Here is an 18,130-nt window from a genome sequence, read left to right on the forward strand (position 1 = left end):
CACAGGCCTTCATGTAGTTTGTGCTCTTTCCATTTCCTGTGGACTTTCCCTCACCCCTGGTAATTCCTAACTCCCTTCTTTTAAGACTGAAGCTCAAACATTACCTATTCTGTAAAGCTCTGCTGTCCAATACAGTAACTACTAGCTACACGTGGCTATTAAAATTAGTTAAAAATTTGGGTGCCTGGGTGTCTCAGTCGGTTAACATCTGACTCTTGGTTTTGGGTTAAGTCATGATCTCACCGTTTGGTGAGTTCGAGCCCTGCATCGGGTTCTGTGCTGACAGTGCAGAGCCTGCTTGGGATTCTCTCTGTCTCTCTCTCTGTCTCTGTCTCTCTCTCTCTCTCTGTCTCTCCCAAAATAAATATACAGACTCAGTCATACTAGCTGCATTTCAAGTGTTCAATAGGTACATGTAGCTAGTGGTATTGTATTGGGCAGCACATATTAAAGAACATTTTCCTCATTGCAGAAACTTCTATTGGACAGCACTGCTATAAAGCCTTTTCTAAAATAATTGATTTTCTCTTCAGAGCTTCTATAACCTTTAAGATTAACTATTTTAAAAAGCCCTTAAATTCCTCTATGGGTAGGAAGGGACCAAGCCTCGTTCTTTTCATCTCTAGCATCTAGAATAGTACATGGCCTGTAATTGAATTTCAAGATGTGTTGACTGTATGAACAAATGAATAATAAAAAAAAAAAATGACATGAATTTTCAGAAGTCATATGAATAATGAGAATGTTAGGGATCTTTCAAGCTAGAGAAATGCTGATTCCCTTTTGTAAAATGCGTTGTTATCATTTTCACTTCATTAGTGCCTCACAAAACCTGAGACAGATGCTCAGTTTCTCTGATTCTTTTGCCATCAAAACACTGGGGAATTAGGTATTTTCCCCTGTGCAGTTTAATATGAGGCCAACATATACTGAATCTATGCCAGATATTTTGGACTTTACATAAAAGTGTAAAGTATTTCCAGTAGATTCTGCACTATTACTTGGGTTTATATTCCATGAGCTGAGAGAGCAGACATTTAGTTTCTGTCTGGAATTCTCACCTCCTTAATGTTATTCCATTTTTGTAATATTTTTATGAGGCACTCTTTTTTTTTTTCCTGTTTTACAGATAAGGAAGCAAGCATAGAGAAAAGCTGCGTGCTCGCATAAGGTCACATATAGCTGTGAAGGGACTTTTTATTACACCTCAGCTGCCTCTCATTTGAACTGTTAATACATTCACTGCCTCTGGGTGACTTTGGTGATTTATATATTTTCTGATTGTTCATGGTCAGAGTATGTCTCTTGGTTTCTAGTTTTAAGAAAAACCAACAGCTTGAAAACAATACTAAAGAAGGAAATTATAGTGCCCTACTGTTAACATTTTGTGAATGACTCTGTGGCCTAATATTGTGCTTGAGCTAATTGGATCTAACCAGATGAGGTTAAAGGAATAACCATAAATTCTGTCAGGAGTAGAATTCCAGAAGCCTCTTGGAAGCATTTAATTACTTTATGAATTGCAATTATCATCTTATGCCACTGGCTCTCTAGCTAGTTTTCAAAACACTTCGCAAAGCCCAACATCAACATTTAAAAAATTACACAATACAAAGTTAGTGTTCAGTGATGGTTTATTTAATGAATGTGTGACAAATAACAGAAATACTAGTAATTGGTAGTAATAGCACCTAACATTGTTGGATGTTTTCTGTTTGCCAAGCATTGTGCTAAGCTCTTCACTTGCATTATTTCACTTCACTCATTGACTGTTGAACATCTACAGTGTGCTAGGTACCATGCTTGGTGCTGGAGATAGAGTGTTAAAACAAAGATCTTGCTCCCATGGATCATTCTTTTTGGTGGGAGAGACAGGAATAAGCACATAAGCAAAAAACTCAATATAGTATTGGTTAGTGATCAATGCTATTGAAAAAAAATAGATACTGATTAGGGAAAGCTTATCTGAGAAGGTGATATTTAAAGCAGACTCATAATGGAAGGAAACAGTGAGCCATCCAAGGTATTTGGGGGAACATTCAAAGTGGAGAGAACAAGTGTAAAAGTGAGCAAGGAAGCCAGGGACTAGGATCATCTAGGATCTTATAGGCTGTAGTGAGGATTTTGAATTTTATTCCAAATATGATGGAAACCCTTGGACATTTTTGGGTAATGGAGTGATATGATCTAGTTTTGGTTTTGAAAGGATACCTTTGGCAGCGTGTGTAGAGAATAGAAGTAGGGGGAATGGGAAGAAAAGGGCGATAAGAATGGAAGTAGTTATAGTACTCTAACAACCCTCTGAGATAGGTTCCATTATTTCCTGCAGTTTTAGTTTAGAACATTGAGGTCCAGAGATTTTGAGGCTGTTCAGTGCTACAATTCTAGTCTGTTTTATGTAATCTCTGCCATTATATTATACTGCTTGACTTCTCTGAATGAGTTTTAAGCATTTTTGTCATTGTATGTCAATCCAATATAGCTAATATGTATGTAGATTTCCAGTGAATATTGTCTTTCTTAATGAGATTGTTTTCTTAATATAACAAGTTGTGAAAGCATATGTTACATAGAATTCGCTAATCTATTACATTCTTTAATTGTTACTCATAGCAGAATGAATGAAGAACAGATAGCCATCATTTGTCTGTCAGTGCTGAGAGCTCTCTCTTACCTGTGTGTGTCTGTATGGATAGTTGTGTAGGTAGTACAGGAATATGTATATTTTTTAAGTTTTTATTTTAATTCCAGTATAGGTAACATACAGTATTATATTAGTTTCAGGTATACAATACAGTGAGTCAACAATTCTGTATACAGTATTTGGTGATCATCATGGTAAGTGTATAAGAATGTGTATATTCTTAATAAAAGGCACTCAAGGTTAGAATGCTTTTTTATTAGAACAAGTTTCTTCTTTATTTAAGCATAAACTACTCCAAGATTTAGCATCAGTGTAAAACTGATTGATGGAAATAATGAAAACTCAGTAATTGAATTAAAATACAAAAACCAACACAATTTTTAGGTAATATGCTGTAGCAAAAAGAGCATGGGCTTAGGGCAAGGATATAATCTTGGAAAAATTTCTTTAATCTTTCTAAGCCTATTTCTCCATCTAAAGTGAAGATAGTATTGTGATAATTAAATGTGATAATATATCTGCCGTGTCAGCTATATTGCTTTGTACATAAGAGTTAGTACATTTATATTCTTATTAAAATCAGTTTTGTGGGTTCAGGCAAGATTGTTAAAAAAAGTTAGCAATTCCTAATAGCCTAAATTCTTATAAAACTTTAGTGTTTTTGCCCATTTCCTTCTGATTTTAAGGCTCATGTCTTAAGGGTATTAAGCCCTACATAAGGGCTGCTAGAGGTGCTAATGGAATTATTTTAGCTTTTAGGAGACAAAATTCAGAGATGCAGGATAGCTGTCTTTAAATCTGTAAAGGGTCGTCCTATGGAACAAGGATTTGTTCTTTATGACTTGGCAGAACAGAACTATCATCAGAGGGTGAAAATTATTTTGGCTTATTGTAATAAGGACAGTTTCAAAAATAGAATGCTCTATCAGTGGGAACTGTTTCCACGTAGCTGCATCAGTTTGCCAGAATGTGTCAGTCACTGAAGGTTTTTTACTTAGTTTGAAGATTTTTTTCAACTTGAGAATTACTAGAACATAAGCTGCATGCAAGTAGAGATCTTGTCTTTCTTGGCCACCGTAGTATCTTCAATGCCTAGTACTGTGCCTCATGTGTTTGTTGAATGAATGAATGAGTCAGTTATTCGTGGAAGTCATTTATGTACTTCACTTGTATTTTTCTTAAGTTTGGTTCTGATTTTGGTTGATGGTTTGAATATTTTTTTGGTTAAAGATGAGGGAAACTATGGGAAATTGCTGCTTGGTAAGAAAACAAAGGAGTTAGGAGAAGATTGCTCAACAGTGACAGTGGCTTTATTGATATATTGGGTCAGGTGATTTGGTGGGAGGTCTGTCGTTTATATTGTAAGATTTTTAGTAGCATCTCTGACTTCTCAATACTCATCAGATGCAAGTAGCACCCTTCCTCTCATTCGTGACAATGAAAAATGTCTCCAGACATTGCCAAATGTCCCTTGGGGAGCAGATTGTCCCTTGTTGAGAACCACTGAGTTAGTGAATAACCCACTAGAACATACCTGTGCAAAAGACAAATCCAAGGAGCTCCCCTCTATGTCTAGATGAGATGCTACCTGTTTGTTTAATAAAGCCAGTTAGATCTTCAAAGTTAAAAAGGACAAATCCAATATTTTTATTATAGGAAATTAGAGAAAATAGTGTTTGTCATTTAAGAAAGCTCATTGCAAATTGTTTTAAGATCAGCGATGCACTGGTATCATATTTATGTTGAGGCCTATATATAGCTTTATAATAAAGAAGCTGTTTGTGTAATGCTCCTGAGTTTCTACTTTGCTTTGAAACATGAAGTTGGTTCTTTAGTTATAGTCTCTCAGTAAAAAAAGGCTTACTGTATTTATTTGAATGTGGTAGAATTGTTTATGCTGTGTTTTTATCCCCAGATTGCTTTGACAACCATTATATGTTGCAATACAGGTGTGGAGAGTTCAGAAGTAGTGGTTGATGGAAATGGTGGCTTGTAACAATCAAAGACAAGGGCAGCATGAAGAGTGAGTAGAAAAGGTAGCAGCAGCAGAAAGCTGAGCAGCTGATGAAAGATCCTAGAAGCAGGAATACTAACATTTTTTAAAGTTCTATATATATATATTTAAAAATCTATGTTTTGACCTTAGTCTAGAAGTATGATCATCTCATGATGGATATAGTTTCATAAGTAATTATGGTACATACCATTCACATTGGAAATAAATTATTTTTAGCCTTTACTGAATTTTTACTTTTTTACTTCTCTTGCTAGTATTTATGTTTATATTTCTTCTTATTTAAATCTTCTGAAAGGCAAGTTCTAATAAATCCTTAGTTGCATTATATTTTAACTTAGTGTATTTTCTTGTCACATCACACTTTCTTTACAACATGTTTTACTGAACTATTCATGGTCTTGATTTAATTATAAGCTAGACATTGTTGCATTTTAATGTTCAGCACTTGCATACATATTGTGATGTAGTCATTGCTAAAATACAGTAGTCTCACTAGACATTATTATAAAGAAAGCATCTGTCAGCATTTTCATTATAAGCCCTAATTTATTTTTAAGGAGTTTCTGACTTGTCTGTTTCTAAATTGCTTTGGGTTAAAACCTAGTATAGAAGTTGTCAGCTGAAATCCAAGTTTTGTTACAAAGGGAAAAATTGAAGGTAGTGTTTTCAACTATTTTGCATCACAGCATTTAGAACACTCATATTTTTAGTGGATTCAGGTGGTTTTTACTTGATATTTATTTCTCATTAACCTAAGTGAGGAAATGGAAACTGACATCTTAGTTAAATGGGTTGTTTCTTTTCTTGTGTTGTGCTATAAAATATTTGAAAGATTTATTTGAAAAGTATTTACTTGAGTAGATACATTAAGTTTTTTTGTTAGAACCACCTTACAACATGAAAGTATCTTTGTAAAGCGCATAAGAAATCAAATCTAGGTTTACTGGGAACAGAGAAACTTGCAAAAGCATCAACTATAATGAGATTCTGAGATAGCTCTATGATTGTAAAAGTGAATAACTTTTTTGAAAAAATTTTATGTTTATTTATTTATTTTGAGTGAGAGAGAGAGAACACACAAGTGAGCATGAGTAGGGGAGGAGCAGAGAGCGAAAAGAGAATCCTGAGTGGGCTCTGGACTATCGACACAGATCCCTATGTGGGGCTTGATCTCATGAACTGTGAGATCGTGACCTGAGCCAAAATTAAGAATCAGATGCTTAACTGACTGAGCCACCAGGTGCCCCAAAAGTGAATACCTTTTTAATGATCAAGAGGTAGGATTCTTATTCTCCTTGTCCCTCCTCAAGTGGTATTATTTTGTAGTCACTAACCTGGTTGATTTCTGCCCCTCCATCTTTTTTAATGAGGTGTCACATGCTATGAGTATATGTTTCTATGATATCATTCTTTCAAATTGCTTTTAAATACTTGAAAGCCAAAGTTACGACTTATTTGTTATCTGATTTTGAACTTGAGATTTTATAATCCTCTTAAACTGATCACCTATATAAAAGGTGAACTTTAGTTAATGTAAACTTCATACAAAATAAAAAACATTAAAAAGCTTCTCAAAAATTGGATGAGTTTATTCACTTATAATTTTTCAACAAATATGTATATCTTACCTCCTATGTACTAGACAGTATATGCAGAATATATAATAATGAGCAAAACAGGCACAATCCATGCCCTTTTACATAATCTGGTAAGGGAGTTAGATAATAAGCAAGTAAAGAAATAAAAGTAAAAGAGCACCAATTTATTTCAGTCACATTTTATATTCCAAAGTCTTACCTTTTTATAAATGATCCTATAATAGAGACACCTATATTTAAATATACAAGTTTTTTATGTTCACTGGAACATAAAGATTAAAACATCATATTACTTAAGTTATTCCTAAACTCTTATTATTTCTACACTAATGAAATCTTTTTGCTTATATATTTTAGTAACTGCTATGGTCTAGGAAATGGATTTTTGTTTTTCTAGTATTTGACCATGTAAACAGTATTATTTATTCTAATAGCTTTTCAGTAGAATTTCTAGGTAGGTGCTCCTTTCTTTTGTAATGCTTATATTTCTTAATTGTTTCTTATTGCATTGTCTAGAATCACCAGTCGAATTTTATTTAAAAAATTTTTTTATTTGTTTGTTTTTGAGAGAGAGAGGGAGAGCACAAGCAGGGGAGGGACGGAAAGAGAGGGGGAGACACAGAATCCGAAGCAAGCTCCAGTCTCTGACCTGTCATCTCAGAGCACGATGCCAGGCTCGAACTCACTAACCGTGAGATCAGGACATGAGCTGAAGTCGGACGCTTAACCAACTGAGCCACCCAGGTGCCCCACCAGTTGAATTTTAAATAGTAATAGTGGCAGAAGTTACCTTGTCTCACATATGATATTGATGGCAGTATTTCTCCTCTTTCACTATTAGGTATGATGTTTGCTGTATGTTCCTTTTAACAAAGACATTTCCTTTTATTCTCAGCTTATATAGATTTAATTGACTTAGTAAAAGATTCTGATTATATAATGGCAATTTAGGTAATTTGGACTAACTCTCCTGCTAAAGACAACTAAAGAAGCTGGGTAAAATATGAATCACAAATTCTTAGAAGATTCTGGGAGAGGATAAAAGTGATAGAAATAACCCCATTTCCTCAAAATTACTTTGTTCTAAGGATATTTGTTGATTGTAGCCTACCTAGCAGCTATGAAACTGATTTTTGCTTTCAGATGCTTCACAAGACTCTGGGGTATAAATAAAACCTGGAGTCTGCCAGGAGTAGTCTGCCCTTACTCTGAGCTGGAACCACAGAATACTGGGCCCTCAGAGTCAAAGAGAACTGATGCTAATTTAGCCAACATCTGCTAGATCAGGGAATTTTAAGTCTAGAACTTGGGTTACAGTAGTCTTGGATTTGTAGAGAAGAGAAGTAAATGAAAGTTATTGTTGGGGAGGATGCTATTATCCAATGCATCAGTTTATTTTTTGAAATAATTTTTTTTTTTCAATTGCATTGTCCAACATGCAGCCAAAAATAATCATGTGTAAAAGGACAAAAGGCACTATGAATAAGAACTAGCAGATATAACAGAAAATAGAAATAGACTCAGTGATGAGGTATTGGAATTATTAGAGATAGACTATAAACAACTAAGTTTGCTATGTTCAAAGAAATAAATCCAAGAATGAAGATTTAACAAGGACCTGGAAACTAGAAAAAATTAAATCTAGCAGGTTTGAAAAGGAACTAGATAATTCTAAAACTTAAACAATACTATTTAAAATTTGTTCATTAAGTTTAACATCGACTTAGTTACAACTGAAAAGAGAATTAGTGAACCAGAAGATTGGTTAGAAGAAACAGTCCACAGTGAAATGTAGAATGTGAAAAAGTAGAAAATCTGAAAAAAAGAGTAAGAGACATAGACATTCAGAGGAAAGAACTAGAAATTGAGACTCAGCTTGAATTCCAAATTCCATACTTAGGTGTGTAAAATAAATCTGACTTAGACACATTACTTTTTTTGTGACTCTGGGTTTTATCATCATTTCTAAAATGGGTACTATTATGTTAATGCAATATTTACTTCTCTAGCTTAGTCCATAGAGTGCTCAATTTTTGTTGTTGTTGTAATTCTCCTTTCTAGCATTCAATCGTTTAATAGAAACATTTACTAAGTAATAACTGCCAAATCCTAAGGTAGGTGCTAGGAGTGGATACAAGAACACTTTGCTTATGAGAAGCTCAAAGACTACTGTCAAGTCTCATTTTGTAACTGGACAGCTGAAAAACTGATTCCTGGAAATGCCCTGTGCTCAGAAAACTCAGAGTCAAATACTCAGCACTGTGGCAACTATCCACTGTTGTGAATGGCATTCAGGAATATCACTACCTCCTTTTTGAGCCTTTCTTAGAAAAGAGCATCACTGATGGATAATCTGAATCTTATCTACAGCTCAGTCAGATTTATAGTATAACCTAAGGATGGGACTTGGAATTCAGGCTAACTCCAGATTTCTAGTTCTTTGTATTGAAAGGAAGCTGAACACAGTTGTATTTATGTTACTACTTAAGCTGATTTTACTTCATTCCTTATTGAACTCACTTTGTTTCAGAAGTAGTTGGTTGGATTAGGTTCTGGACAACTCATTTAATTATTCTGTGTTTCAGATTCCTGTTATCAAAACCAGAGATAGCACGTTCTTTATATACTCTCAAAGCTTCACTGTGTTTAAAAACGAATTAAAGGACATTTGACCCTTGAACAACATGGTTTGAACTGCCTGGGTCTGATTATACATGGATTGTTTTTCAATAAAGGCAGTACTGTAAATGTATTTTCGTTTCCTTAAAAATTTTGAAAATCTAATAAAATTTAGTGGTTTCCTTTGATTGCCTCTGCCCCAGCTTTGGAAGGACTCTGTGGATTCTTCTGACTTTGTTTCCAGGTTGCTGTTGCAGCTTTTAGGGCTTGCTTATTGATTGATTGATTGCTTTTGTGCCTCCTGGAAAACGTGAATATACAGAACCTTCTTGGTCACCACAGTGGTGAGCTTTTCAGTAGTACAGAGGAGAAAGGTATACTCAGTCCCCAACTCCTTGCATATCTTTTCAAAGACATTATAGTTGGTCTTACGGAAGTTTTTGAGCATCTTTTTCCTCTGATTGCTGCTTATCAGCAGATAGCACTTGTGGGCTTTGTCCTTTCAATATTTATGCATATATTCTTTATAACTGCAGATCTTGACAGTCAAGGCAACCATTAGAGTGTCCAGGGTACTGGTGTCCTCATGGTTTGCCATGATCTTGTTCATCAACTGCTCTTGCTTGATTTTTAGCTTCTTTTTCTGGTAGGCCATTTCCAAAGACAAAAGTCTTTGTATGACATCATTAGCCTTCTCATTTCCAGGAATGTTCTGGTAGTCTTTGAATAGTGTGGAAGGGGGTGAATCATCATCTTGACTAGGCTAGACTGGTTGCTGGATAGCATGTCTGCAAAGGGTCAGGAGGATGACCCCTCTAGAGGTGAAGACACCACTGGTCAGAGGGAGACATGAACATCTTCTTAACCCCTCTCACAGCTCAAGGATTGCAGCCTGGGCCACTGTCTGGGTCTGAAGCCACCTCAACACCCGCCACACTGCCTTCAGCATGGTGACTCCTGACCCTGTGGAGCCTGTGCCGTGGCCACTGTCCCTTCTGTGGTACCAACTGGGTTACACAGGCACTAACTACCGTGCTGGCTCAGGCTCCACCAATCTAGGATTCCAAATGATTTTCTTAGCATTTTCTTTTCTCTAGCTTACTTTATTGTAAACATGCAGTCTATAATATATACAGTATACAAAATATGTGTTAATCAACTGTTCATATTATCAGTAAAACTTCCAGTCAGCAGTAGGCTATTTGTAGTTAAATTTTTAAGAAGTCAAAAGTTATTTGTGGGTTTTTGTGTGGGGGATTGGTGTCCCTAGTTCCCCCATTGTTCAAGGGTGAAGTATATATACCAAAATCTAAAAAAATAGGAACGAGAGTTGAATTTTAGCACTTCATTTTTTGGGGACTAATGGTAAGGATTTTTAAACATTTTTTTAATTGCTTAATATAATGAACTTAATTAATTGGTGTTAACAAATTTTACATTTATAGGATCATATTCCTTTAATGCGGTGATGGATTAAGTGTACCAGTTTTTAAATGTAGGATTATACTAATTTTTCTTTTTAGTGTATTAATTTCCTTATTGGAAGAACTCTCTCAAAATTCCCTGGACAAATGCCTTTTTTGGGGAGTTAACTTTAAACAGAGCAAAGAATAATTTTATTTAAGTAAAAAATGAGTTTATTCAAGATTAGCAGAGGAATTACAATCCAGGACAAGCAAATTATAGTGAGCCATAGCCACGTCCAAAGAGGCAATGGAAAGGTCAGCTTTTATTAGGTTTTAAGAGAAAATTGGAGATAGTTGTTTGACCAAAGCTTTATTGGTGAAAACAAGAGTTTGAGGTAGTGACAGTTTTTCATTGGCTGCAATCAGTGGTTAGTGTGTTGTTGCTGTGGCAGGGAGGGGTCCTCCTTCCTTAAAGGCAGGAGATAAAATTGTTGTTCAAAAACTATACTTCCTTGTTCAAATAATTCTAACTTCCTTCTTCCTGCTGGTTATGTAGTGGTACATGCACAGGAGCTCTTCCTTCAGAGCTTCCCGACTCCTTTTATTTTGTTTTATTTTATTATTTGTATTTTACGTGTTTATTTATTTTGAGAGAGAGAGAGAGAGCATGAGCAGGGAAAAGGCAGAGAGAGAGGGAGAGAATCCCAAGCAGACTCTGCTCTGTCAGCGCACAGCCTGACATGGAGCTCAATCCCACAAACCATGAGATCATGACCTGAGCTGAAACCAAGAGTCAGATGTTTAACTGACTGAACTACCCAGGTGCCCCCAGCTCTATTTTAAATAAGGTTTTCTTTATTTCTTTTATAGGATTATGAGTTCATCTTTGTTTTCCATTTTCTTCTGTTATTTATTTATTCAGGTTTTCTACTTCTTCTTGTGTCAATTTTATTAATTTTTAGTTTCTTAGGAAATGATCCATTTTGTGTAGTTTGAAAATTTTATTGGTATGATGTTGTACTTATTATTCTTTTATAATGTTAAAACATTCCTTCATAGCTGTTGTTAAATCCCTTTTCTTATTTCTAATGTTTTTCTTAATGAGACTTGTCAAAGTGTTATTTTGTTTTACTGGTCTTTTTTGGGGAAAAAAGCTTCTGGTTTTATTGATTGAATTTACAGGTTATTTGTGTTTATTTTATTGAAGTATAATTTATACATAATAAGATGTAAGGATAAGTGAAATTTTGGTGAGTTTTGGATATTGAGTATATCCAAGTATTCAACATCCAAAATTAGATAAAGAGCATTTATCTCCATTACAATGGGAACTTCCCTTGTGCTCCTTTGCAGTCATTTTTCCCTCCCCATCCTTAGAGACCATCATTTTCTGAATTTTTAAAATCCGTTACAATGGGAACTTCCCTTGTGCTCCTTTTCAGTAATTTTCCCCTCCCCATCCTTAGAGAGCATCATTTTCTGAATTTTTAAAATCATAGATTAGGTTTGTCTTTGCTCAGTATAAAAGTTGTGAGATTTATCAAGTATTAGCAATCTGCTTTTTTTATTGCTGAATAATATTTCATCATATGAATGTTCCTCAACTTATTTATTTACTGTCTTGTTGATGGAAAGCTGAATTGTGTCTTCCTCTTTTTTTGTATGTGGTTATTATGAATGAAGCTGTTATTTATAAACATTCCTGTACAAGTCTTTTTCATTTCTTTTGGGTTAATGCCTAGGGATAGGATGACTCAATTGTAGGATAGGTACACATTTAACATCATAAAAATGACCTAAGAGTTCTCCAAAGTGGTTATATCATTTTATACCCCCATTAGCAGTATGTGAGAATTCCATTTGCTTTACATTCTTGTCAATATTTGGTGCTGTCATTCTTTTTTATTTTAGTCATTCTGTAAAGAGTGTAGTAGTGTCTTGTTTTAAATTTCCATTTAATAGACTTTTAAAATATGTCCAAAATACCATTATTACATTGAAAATAATTAGCAAAAGCTCCTTACTATTGTCAAGCAACCAGTCTGTATTTACATTTCCTCAGTAGTTTTATGAAGATTTTTAACATTTTGTTCAAGCCTGTACCCAAATAAATGCAATGCACCTCGCTCGTATGTCTCTTAGATCTTTTAAAATCTGTATCAGGTTTCAGCCAGAGAAGTAGACCCATAGGATATATTTAAAAGTTTTTATTTAATATATTTACAAATGGCCCTTGAACCACATAGATTTGAATGGTGTGGGTCCACTTATATGTGGATTTTTTTTGGCAAATACAGTACAGTATTGAATTTATTTTCTCTCCCTTAAGATTTTCTTAATAAAATTTTTCTTTAGCTTTACTATAAGAACATAGTATATCAGTATATAATACATTATACAATACATACATAATACAATATATTATGTTATTGGTAAGGCTTCTGAACATAGTAAGCTATTAGTTAAATCTGGGGGGAGTCACAAATTATATGTGGAATTTGACTGTGCAGGAGAATAGATCATTGCCCTTAACCTCCACATTGTCCAAGGGTCAACTGTGTGTATGTGTGTGGATGGATGGATGGATGGAAGGATGGGTAGATAGATAGATAGATAGATAGATATCTGTATGAATGTGTGGTAGGTAGGATCTGTTTTTATTTTGTTTTGTTTTGTTTTTAAATTTTTTAATCTTTATTTTTGAGAGACAGAGAGACAGAGCACGAGCAGGGGAGGGGCAGAGAGAGAGGGAGACACAGAATCCGAAGCAGGCTCCAGGCTCTGAGCTGTCAGCACAGAGCCTGACGCAAGGCTCGAACTCACGGACTGTGAGATCATGACCTGAGCTGAAGTCGGACACTCAACCGACTGAGCCACCCAGGCGCCCCAGGATCTGTTTTTGAATTCTTCATTTTTTTTTTTTTTAAGTTTATTTATTTTTGAGACAGAGAGAGACAGAGCATGAACGGGGGAGGGGCAGAGGGAGAGGGAGACACAGAATCAGAAGCAGGCTCCAGGCTCTGAGCCATCAGCCCAGAGCCCGACGCGGGGATCGAACTCACTTACCGCGAGATCGGGACCTGAGCTGAAGTCGGACGCTTAACCGACTGAGCCACCCAGGTGCCCCTGAATTCTTCATTTTTTATCTGCCTCACACCAATAGTATGTGTTCTTGACTACTGTGGTGTAAAGCTTCTGGATTTATTTTCTTTTTCTTCTTAATTTTCTTTTTCTTTTTCCCTTTCTTTCTTTCTTTCTTTCTTTCTTTCTTTCTTTCTTTCTTATGAAATTTATTGTCAAATTGGTTTCTGTACAACACCCAGTGCTCATCCCAACAGGTGCTCTCCTCAATGCCCATCACCCACTTTCCCCTCCCCCCCATCCCCCATCAACCCTCAGTTTATTCTCAGTATTTAAGAGTCTCTTATGGTTTGCCTCCTTCCCTCTCTGTAACTTTTTTTTTTCCCCCTTCTCCTCCTCACTGGACTTCGGTTGAATATCTCAGGATCCACATAAGAGTGAAAACATATGGTATCTTTCTTTCTCTGTATGACTTATTTCACTTAACATAACACTCTCTGGTTCCATCCACGTTGCTACAAATGGCCAGATTTCATTCTTTCTCATTGCCAAATGGCATTCCATTGTATATATAAACCACATCTTCTTTATCCATTTGTCAGTTGATGGACATTTAGGCTCTTTCCATAATTTTGCTATTGTTGAAAGTGCTGCTATAAACATTGGGGTACATGTGAATCAGCACTCCTGTATCCTTTGAGTAAATTCCTAGCAGTGCTATTGCTGGGTTATAGGGAAGATCTATTTTTAATATTTTGAGGAACGTCCACACTGTTTTCCAGAGTGGCTGTACCAGTTTGCATTCCCAACAACAGTGCAAGAGGGTTCCCATTTCTCCACATCCTTGCCAGCATATATAGTCTCCTGATTTGTTCATTTTAGCCACTCTGACCAGAGTGAGGTGGTATCTCAGTGTGGTTTTGATTTGTATTTCCCTGATGAGGAGTGACATTGAGCATCTTTTCATGTTTCTGTTGGCCATCTGGATGTCTTCTTTGGAAGAGTGTCCATTCATGTCTTCTGCCCATTTCTTCACTGGATTCTTTGTTTTTCGGGTGTGGAAGTTTGGTGAGTTCTTCATAGATTTTGGATACTAGCCCTTTATCCAGTATGTCATTTGCAAATATCTTTTCCCATTCCATCGGCTGCCTTTTAGTTTTGTTGATTGTTTCCTTTGCAGTGCAGAAGCTTTTTATCTTGATGAGGTCCCAGTAGTTCATTTTTGCTTCTAATTCGCTTGCCTTTGGGGATGTGTCAAGTAAGAATTTGCTGCGGCTGAGGTCAGAGAGATTTTTTTCCTGCTTCTCCTCTAGGGTTTTGATGGTTTCCTGTCTTACAGTCAGATCCTTTATCCATTTTGAGTTTGTTTTTGTGAATGGTGTAAGAAAGTGGTCTAGTTTCATCCTTCTGCATGTTGCTGTCCAGTTCTCCCAGCACCATTTGTTAAAGAGACTGTCTTTTTTCCATTGGATACTGTTTCCTGCTTTGTCAAAGATTAGTTGGCCATACGTTTGTGGGTCTAATTCTGGGGTTTCTATTCTATCCCATTGGTCTATATGTCTGTTTTTGTGCCAATACCATGCTGTCTTGATGATTACAGCTTTGTAGTAGAGGCTAAAGTCTGGGATTGTGATGCCTCCTGCTTTGGTCTTCTTCAAAATTACTTTGGCCATTCGGTGCCTTTTTTGGTTCCATACAAATTTTAGGATTGCTTGTTCTAGCTTCGGGAAGAATGCTGGTGCAATTTTGATTGGGATTGCATTGAATGTGTAGGTAGCTTTGGGTAGTATTGACATTTTAACAATATTTATTCTTCCAATCCATGAGCATGGAATGTTTTTCCATTTCTTTGTATCTTCTTCAGTTTCCTTCATAAGCTTCCTATAGTTTTCAGCATACAGATCTTTTACATCTTTGGTTAGGTTTATTCCTAGGTATTTCATGATTCTTGGTGCAGTTGTGAATGGGATCAGTTTATTTGTCTTTCTGTTGCTTCATTATTAGTTTATAAGAATACAAGTGATTTCTGTACGTTAATTTTGTATCCTGCGACTTTGCTGAATTCATATATCAGTTCTAGCAGACTTTTGGTGGAGAATATCGGGTTTTCCATGTATTGTACCATGTCATCTGCAAAAAATGAAAGGTTGACTTCTTCTTTGCCACATATGAGGCCTTTGATTTCCTTTTGTCTGATTGCTGATGCTAGAACTTCCCAACACTATGTTAAACAACAGCGCTGAGAGTGGACATCCCTGTCGTGTTCCTGATCTCAGGGGGAAAGCTCTCAGTTTTTCCCCATTGAGGATGATATTATCTGCGGGCTTTTCATAAATGGCTTTTATGATGTTTAAGTATGTTCCTTCTATTCTGACTTTCTTGAGGGTTTTTATTAAGAAAGGATGCTGAATTTTGTCAAATGCTTTTTCTGCATTGATTGACAGGATCATATGGTTCTTATATTTTCTTTTATTAATGTGATGTATCACATTGATTGATTTGCAAATAAGAAGTTTATTTATTGTGAGAGAGAGGGACAGAAATAGCGAAGAGAGAGAGAATCTCAAGCAAGTTCTTCACTCTCAGCACAGAACCCAATGTGGGGCTCGAACTCATGATCTGTGAGATCATGACCTTAGCTGAAATCAAGAGTGGGATGCTCAACTGACTGAGCCCCCCAGGTGCCCCTGGATTTGTTTTCCTTTTAAAGATTGTTTTGGGAATTTTAGATCAGGTGCATTTCCATAGAAATTTTAGGATTGGCTTGTCAATTTGTTCAAAATGTTTGCCAGAATTTTTCTAGGGATTGTGTGAATCTGTACCTCAATTTGGAGATAATTGCTCTAGTAACAACACTGAGCCTTCTGACCTGTGAACATTATGTATCTTGCCATTTATTTAGGTTTTTAAAATATTTGGGGTTTTAAAAAATTTCTCTCGCTAGTAATTTGGAGTTTAGTAAACTTGCATTTCTTTTGTTAGGCTTATTTTTAATTATTATTTTGCTTTGTTTTAAATTTCATTTTGTGTATTATTAGTTTATAGAAACTATTGAATTTTATATATTGATCTTGTATCTTGCTACATTACTAAAATTATTTAATCTAGTAATTTTTATAGATTTCATTGAGTTTTCTGCATGTGTAATCATGTCATCTAGAAATAAAGAATCTTGATCAGAAAAGCATATTACTTCTTTATCTTTCATTTGTGTGATACATACCTGAAAGCATGCTTCACAAACTGCTACAAACTTCCCCATTGTTAGAAATTCAATATTTGTGCCCCCCCCCTTTTTTTTGTCATATTGCTATGAGATTTTCAGTACAATGTAGAATAAAAGTAGTGAGAATGGATTTCTTCAACTTGTTCCTGTTCTTTGGGAAAAAGCATTTCATATGTCACCATTAAGTATAATGTTAGCTGTACTTTTTTATAGGTACTATCCATCTGCTTCAGGTAGGTCTGCTCATACTTTGCTGACAGTTGTTATTAGTAATGAATATGAAATTTGTCTAATGCTTTTTCTGCATCTGTTGAAATGATCAAATAGTTTTTCTTCTTTATTCTGCTAATATGATAAACCATGTTGGTTTTCATAAATTAAACCAACCTTGTATTCCTAAGATTAAATCCTTCTTTGTCATGATATTTTTCATTTTTATATTTTGCTGGATTTCTTTTTCTAATGTTTTAAGGGTTTTCTATCAGTATTCATAAAGGATATTGGTCCATAATTTTCTGTTAAAATATATTTTTATAATGATTTATTGTGAAGGATAAATCTTCAGGTGTTTGGTTTTGTATACCATAAATTTCTTGTTTTAAATTACTTTCCTCTTCTATTTTCTCAAGGGTTATTGTTATTTTCTAAATTTTTAGTTGAGTTTTTGTTGAATCTCATTATGAATCATAAATATACTATAATATTCCTTTGGCTATTGCCTTGGCCACCACATTTTAAATAGATATTGCATATTTTTTATAATAAGGGATATGAAATGTTGCAGCAGGAAATATTGTGTACCTCAGTCACAGATAAGGTTCCAGATAATGGTTTTCTACATACTCAGGGTTTCTGGTAACTTCCCATCTTCTGTGAATGCTGTCTTGTCTTTTCTAGATCTGGCCATTGACTTCCAGATTATAGTTAAGAAGACAAGTCAGGGATGATCTGATGACATAAAATTTTATGGTCTCTGCCAGCCAACACTTGGTTCAAGTTTCTCAACTTCACTATTGACATTTTAGACTGGATAATTTTTTGTTGGGAGGAGAAGGGTGCCATCTTGGGCACTGGAAGATATTTAGTAGAATATCTGACTTAACATCCATTAAATGTCCATAGCAGCCCCATTTGTGATAATTAAAATTTTCTCTAGACATTACCAATGTCTTGCAGCGGGGATGAGGTCAAAATTGTACCTGGTTTAGAACTACTACTCAGGTCAATTTCTTCGTGTCATTTTGTTATTTTTGTAGAGCTAGTAGCTTTCCATGCAAATGAATATATATTAGGCAAAGGCCGCTATTTCAAGCCATAGGGATATTATGGATTATGTACTGTCACTTCTACTTTGTTTGTTTTCACAACTGGTATCTGACCCAGGGACTAAAAACATTTGAATATATGGTTCAAATAGCAGAAGACTCTGGGAGAACAGTACCTCTCTATTCTGTGACTGTCATTTAGATGTCTCTTACTAATTCTTTTTTTTTTTTTTTTTTTTAATTTTTTTTTTCAACGTTTTTAATTTATTTTTGG

At 35.3% G+C, this 18,130-nt stretch overlaps 1 protein-coding gene and 1 pseudogene across 4 annotated transcripts in view; one reads left to right on the top strand and one right to left on the bottom strand.

Moving 5' to 3' along the window:
- The window catches only part of NUBPL (NUBP iron-sulfur cluster assembly factor, mitochondrial), a 222,669-nt gene that overhangs the window by 117,519 nt on the left and 87,020 nt on the right, over positions 1-18,130 (top strand). The window lies entirely within an intron of this gene.
- Positions 8,575-9,827, bottom strand: LOC132668465 (small ribosomal subunit protein uS15m pseudogene; annotated as a pseudogene).

This window comes from Panthera onca, chromosome B3 (assembly GCF_046562875.1).
Source record: "Panthera onca isolate mPanOnc1 chromosome B3, mPanOnc1 haplotype 2, whole genome shotgun sequence".
In the NCBI taxonomy this organism is placed as follows: Eukaryota; Metazoa; Chordata; class Mammalia; order Carnivora; family Felidae; genus Panthera; species Panthera onca.